Below are 6,489 nucleotides of genomic sequence, written 5' to 3'. Positions count from 1 at the left end.
AGCTCAAGCTCAAGCTAGCTAGCTAGCTCAAGCTCAAGCTAGCTAGCTAGCTCAAGCTCAAGCTAGCTAGCTAGCTCAAGTTCAAGCTAGCTAGCTAGGTCAAGCTCAAGCTAGCTAGCTCAAGCTCAAGCTAGCTAGCTCAAGCTCAAGCCAGCTAGCTCAAGCTCAAGCTCAAGCTAGCTAGCTAGCTCAAGCACAAGCTTGCTAGCTAGCTCAAGCTCAAGCTAGCTAGCTCAAGCTCAAGCTAGCTAGCTCAAGCTCAAGCTAGCTAGCTCAAGCTCAAGCTCAAGCTAGCTAGCTAGCTCAAGCACAAGCTTGCTAGCTAGCTCAAGCTCAAGCTAGCTAGCTCAAGCTCAAGCTAGCTAGCTCAAGCTCAAGCTAGCTAGCTAGCTCAAGCTCAAGCTCAAGCTAGCTAGCTCAAGCTCAAGCTCAAGCTAGCTAGCTAGCTCAAGCTCAAGCTAGCTAGCTAGCTCAAGCTCAAGCTAGCTAGCTAGCTCAAGCTCAAGCTAGCTAGCTCAAGCTCAAGCTCAAGCTAGCTAGCTCAAGCTCAAGCTCAAGCTAGCTAGCTAGCTCAAGCTCAAGCTAGCTAGCTAGCTCAAGCTCAAGCTAGCTAGCTAGCTCAAGTTCAAGCTAGCTAGCTAGCTCAAGCTCAAGCTAGCTAGCTCAAGCTCAAGCTAGCTAGCTCAAGCTCAAGCCAGCTAGCTCAAGCTCAAGCTCAAGCTAGCTAGCTAGCTCAAGCTCAAGCTCAAGCTAGCTAGCTAGCTCAAGTTCAAGCTAGCTAGCTAGCTCAAGCTCAAGCTAGCTAGCTCAAGCTCAAGCTAGCTAGCTCAAGCTCAAGCCAGCTAGCTCAAGCTCAATCTCAAGCTAGCTAGCTAGCTCAAGCTCAAGCTAGCTAGCTCAAGCTCAAGCTAGCTAGCTAGCTAGCTCAAGCTCAAGCTCAAGCTAGCTAGCTCAAGCTCAAGCTCAAGCTAGCTAGCTCAAGCTCAAGCTCAAGCTAGCTAGCTCAAGCTCAAGCTCAAGCTAGCTAGCTCAAGCTCAAGCTCAAGCTAGCTAGCTAGCTCAAGCTCAAGCTAGCTAGCTCAAGCTCAAGCTCAAGCTCAAGCTAGCTAGCTAGCTAGCTCAAGCTCAAGCTCAAGCTAGCTAGCTAGCTCAAGCTCAAGCTAGCTAGCTCAAGCTCAAGCCAGCTAGCTCAAGCTCAAGCTCAAGCTAGCTAGCTAGCTCAAGCTCAAGCTAGCTAGCTCAAGCTCAAGCCAGCTAGCTCAAGCTCAAGCTCAAGCTCAAGCTAGCTAGCTAGCTCAAGCTCAAGCTAGATAGCTAGCTCAAGCTAGCTAGCTAGCTCAAGCTCAAGCTCAAGCTAGCTAGCTAGCTAGCTCAAGCTCAAGCTAGCTAGCTCAAGCTCAAGCCAGCTAGCTCAAGCTCAAGCTCAAGCTAGCTAGCTAGCTCAAGCTCAAGCTAGCTAGCTCAAGCTCAAGCTCAAGCGAGCTAGCTAGCTCAAGCTCAAGCTAGCTAGCTAGCTCAAGCTCAAGCTAGCTAACTCAAGCTAACTCAGCTAGCTCAAGCTAACTCAAGCTAGCTAAAGCTAACTCAAGCTAACTCAAGCTAACTCAAGCTAACTCAAGCTAGCTAAAGCTAACTCAAGCTAACTCAAGCTAACCCGAGCTAACTCAAGCTAGCTCAAGCTAACCCAAGCTAGCTAAAGCTAACTCAAGCTAACTCAAGCTAATTCAAGCTAACTCAAGCTAACTCAAGCTAACTCAAGCTAACTCAAGCTAGTTCAAGCTAACTCAAGCTAGCTAAAGCTAACTCAAGCTAACTCAAGCTAACTCAAGCTAGCTCAAGCTAACTCAAGCTAGTTCAAGCTAACTCAAGCTAGCTAAAGCTAACTCAAGCTAACTCAAGCTAACTCAAGCTAGCTCAAGCTAACTCAAGCTAACTCAAGCTAACTCAAGCTAACCCGAGCTAACTCAAGCTAACTCAAGGTAGCTAAAGCTAGTTCAAGCTAGCTCAAGCTAGCTAAAGCTAAGACAAGCTAACTCAAGCTAACTCAAGCTAACTCAAGCTAACTCAAGCTAGTTCAAGCTAACTCAAGCTAGCTAAAGCTAACTCAAGCTAACTCAAGCTAACTCAAGCTAGCTCAAGCTAACTCAAGCTAGTTCAAGCTAACTCAAGCTAGCTAAAGCTAACTCAAGCTAACTCAAGCTAACTCAAGCTAGCTCAAGCTAACTCAAGCTAGTTCAAGCTAACTCAAGCTAGCTAAAGCTAACTCAAGCTAACTCAAGCTAACTCAAGCTAACTCAAGCTAGCTAAAGCTAACTCAAGCTAACTCAAGCTAACCCGAGCTAACTCAAGCTAGCTCAAGCTAACCCAAGCTAGCTAAAGCTAACTCAAGCTAACTCAAGCTAATTCAAGCTAACTCAAGCTAACTCAAGCTAACTCAAGCTAACTCAAGCTAGCTAAAGCTAACTCAAGCTAACTCAAGCTAACTCAAGCTAACCCGAGCTAACTCAAGCTAACTCAAGGTAGCTAAAGCTAGTTCAAGCTAACTCAAGCTAGCTAAAGCTAAGACAAGCTAACTCAAGCTAACTCAAGCTAACTCAAGCTAACTCAAGCTAACTCAAGCTAGTTCAAGCTAACTCAAGCTAACTCAAGCTAACTCAAGCTAGCTAAAGCTAACTCAAGCTAACTCAAGCTAACTCAAGCTAACCCGAGCTAACTCAAGCTAACTCAAGGTAGCTAAAGCTAGTTCAAGCTAGCTCAAGCTAGCTAAAGCTAAGACAAGCTAACTCAAGCTAACTCAAGCTAACTCAAGCTAGTTCAAGCTAACTCAAGCTAGCTAAAGCTAACTCAAGCTAACTCAAGCTAACTCAAGCTAGCTCAAGCTAACTCAAGCTAGTTCAAGCTAACTCAAGCTAGCTAAAGCTAACTCAAGCTAACTCAAGCTAACTCAAGCTAACTCAAGCTAGCTAAAGCTAACTCAAGCTAACTCAAGCTAACCCGAGCTAACTCAAGCTAGCTCAAGCTAACCCAAGCTAGCTAAAGCTAACTCAAGCTAACTCAAGCTAATTCAAGCTAACTCAAGCTAACTCAAGCTAACTCAAGCTAACTCAAGCTAGCTAAAGCTAACTCAAGCTAACTCAAGCTAACTCAAGCTAACCCGAGCTAACTCAAGCTAACTCAAGGTAGCTAAAGCTAGTTCAAGCTAACTCAAGCTAGCTAAAGCTAAGACAAGCTAACTCAAGCTAACTCAAGCTAACTCAAGCTAACTCAAGCTAACTCAAGCTAGTTCAAGCTAACTCAAGCTAACTCAAGCTAACTCAAGCTAGCTAAAGCTAACTCAAGCTAACTCAAGCTAACTCAAGCTAACCCGAGCTAACTCAAGCTAACTCAAGGTAGCTAAAGCTAGTTCAAGCTAGCTCAAGCTAGCTAAAGCTAAGACAAGCTAACTCAAGCTAACTCAAGCTAACTCAAGCTAGTTCAAGCTAACTCAAGCTAGCTAAAGCTAACTCAAGCTAACTCAAGCTAACTCAAGCTAGCTCAAGCTAACTCAAGCTAGTTCAAGCTAACTCAAGCTAGCTAAAGCTAACTCAAGCTAACTCAAGCTAACTCAAGCTAACTCAAGCTAGCTAAAGCTAACTCAAGCTAACTCAAGCTAACCCGAGCTAACTCAAGCTAGCTCAAGCTAACCCAAGCTAGCTAAAGCTAACTCAAGCTAACTCAAGCTAATTCAAGCTAACTCAAGCTAACTCAAGCTAACTCAAGCTAACTCAAGCTAGCTAAAGCTAACTCAAGCTAACTCAAGCTAACTCAAGCTAACCCGAGCTAACTCAAGCTAACTCAAGGTAGCTAAAGCTAGTTCAAGCTAACTCAAGCTAGCTAAAGCTAAGACAAGCTAACTCAAGCTAACTCAAGCTAACTCAAGCTAACTCAAGCTAACTCAAGCTAACTCAAGCTAGTTCAAGCTAACTCAAGCTAACTCAAGCTAACTCAAGCTAGCTAAAGCTAACTCAAGCTAACTCAAGCTAACTCAAGCTAACCCGAGCTAACTCAAGCTAACTCAAGGTAGCTAAAGCTAGTTCAAGCTAACTCAAGCTAGCTAAAGCTAAGACAAGCTAACTCAAGCTAACTCAAGCTAACTCAAGCTAACTCAAGCTAACTAAAGCTAGTTCAAGCTAACTCAAGCTAGCTAAAGCTAACTCAAGCTAACTCAAGCTAACTCAAGCTAGCTCAAGCTAACTCAAGCTAGTTCAAGCTAACTCAAGCTAGCTAAAGCTAACTCAAGCTAACTCAAGCTAACTCAAGCTAACTCAAGCTAGCTAAAGCTAACTCAAGCTAACTCAAGCTAACCCGAGCTAACTCAAGCTAGCTCAAGCTAACCCAAGCTAGCTAAAGCTAACTCAAGCTAACTCAAGCTAATTCAAGCTAACTCAAGCTAACTCAAGCTAACTCAAGCTAACTCAAGCTAGCTAAAGCTAACTCAAGCTAACTCAAGCTAACTCAAGCTAACCCGAGCTAACTCAAGCTAACTCAAGGTAGCTAAAGCTAGTTCAAGCTAACTCAAGCTAGCTAAAGCTAAGACAAGCTAACTCAAGCTAACTCAAGCTAACTCAAGCTAACTCAAGCTAACTCAAGCTAGTTCAAGCTAACTTAATGAAGTTAACCCAAGCTAACTTGGGTTAATGAAGTCAAACTCAAGCTAACCCGAGCTAACTCAAGCTAACTCAAGCTAATTCAAGCTAACTCAAGCTAACTCAAGCTATTTCAAGCTAACTCAAGCTAATTCAAGCTAACTCAAGCTAGCTCAAGCTAACTCAAGCTAACCCAAGCTAACTTAAGCTAGCTTAAGCTAATTAAAGCTAATTAAAGCTAACTCAAGCTAACCCAAGCTAACTTAAGCTAGCTCTAGCTGGCTGCCACTGTTAGGCCATTTGGGAGCGCTTTTCTCGCACTCTGATTGGCTGCCACTGTTAGGCCATTTGGGAGCGCTTTTCTCGCACTCTGATTGGCTGCCACTGTTAGGCCATTTGGGAGCGCTTTTCTCGCACTCTGATTGGCTGCCACTGTTAGGCCATTTGGGAGCGCTTTTCTCGCACTCTGATTGGCTGCCACTGTTAGGCCATTTGGGAGCGCTTTTCTCGCACTCTGATTGGCTGCCACTGTTAGGCCATTTGGGAGCGCTTTTCTCGCACTCTGATTGGCTGCCAGTGTTAGGCCATTTGGGAGCGCTTTTCTCGCACTCTGATTGGCTGCCACTGTTAGGCCATTTGGGAGCGCTTTTCTCGCACTCTGATTGGCTGCCACTGTTAGGCCATTTGGGAGCGCTTTTCTCGCACTCTGATTGGCTGCCACTGTTAGGCCATTTGGGAGCGCTTTTCTCGCACTCTGATTGGCTGCCACTGTTAGGCCATTTGGGAGCGCTTTTCTCGCACTCTGATTGGCTGCCACTGTTAGGCCATTTGGGAGCGCTTTTCTCGCACTCTGATTGGCTGCCACTGTTAGGCCATTTGGGAGCGCTTTTCTCGCACTCTGATTGGCTGCCACTGTTAGGCCATTTGGGAGCGCTTTTCTCGCACTCTGATTGGCTGCCACTGTTAGGCCATTTGGGAGCGCTTTTCTCGCACTCTGATTGGCTGCCACTGTTAGGCCATTTGGGAGCGCTTTTCTCGCACTCTGATTGGCTGCCACTGTTAGGCCATTTGGGAGCGCTTTTCTCGCACTCTGATTGGCTGCCACTGTTAGGCCATTTGGGAGCGCTTTTCTCGCACTCTGATTGGCTGCCACTGTTAGGCCATTTGGGAGCGCTTTTCTCGCACTCTGATTGGCTGCCACTGTTAGGCCATTTGGGAGCGCTTTTCTCGCACTCTGATTGGCTGCCACTGTTAGGCCATTTGGGAGCGCTTTTCTCGCACTCTGATTGGCTGCCACTGTTAGGCCATTTGGGAGCGCTTTTCTCGCACTCTGATTGGCTGCCACTGTTAGGCCATTTGGGAGCGCTTTTCTCGCACTCTGATTGGCTGCCACTGTTAGGCCATTTGGGAGCGCTTTTCTCGCACTCTGATTGGCTGCCACTGTTAGGCCATTTGGGAGCGCTTTTCTCGCACTCTGATTGGCTGCCACTGTTAGGCCATTTGGGAGCGCTTTTCTCGCACTCTGATTGGCTGCCACTGTTAGGCCATTTGGGAGCGCTTTTCTCGCACTCTGATTGGCTGCCACTGTTAGGCCATTTGGGAGCGCTTTTCTCGCACTCTGATTGGCTGCCACTGTTAGGCCATTTGGGAGCGCTTTTCTCGCACTCTGATTGGCTGCCACTGTTAGGCCATTTGGGAGCGCTTTTCTCGCACTCTGATTGGCTGCCACTGTTAGGCCATTTGGGAGCGCTTTTCTCGCACTCTGATTGGCTGCCACTGTTAGGCCATTTGGGAGCGCTTTTCTCGCACTCTGATTGGCTGCCACTGTTAGGCCATTTGGGAGCGCTTTTCTCGCACTCTGATT

Source organism: Convolutriloba macropyga, unplaced genomic scaffold, assembly GCF_964194025.1.
Source record: "Convolutriloba macropyga unplaced genomic scaffold, txConMacr16.3 SCAFFOLD_1171, whole genome shotgun sequence".
Taxonomy (NCBI): Eukaryota; Metazoa; Xenacoelomorpha; order Acoela; family Convolutidae; genus Convolutriloba; species Convolutriloba macropyga.
This window is presented reverse-complemented; position numbering follows the sequence as displayed.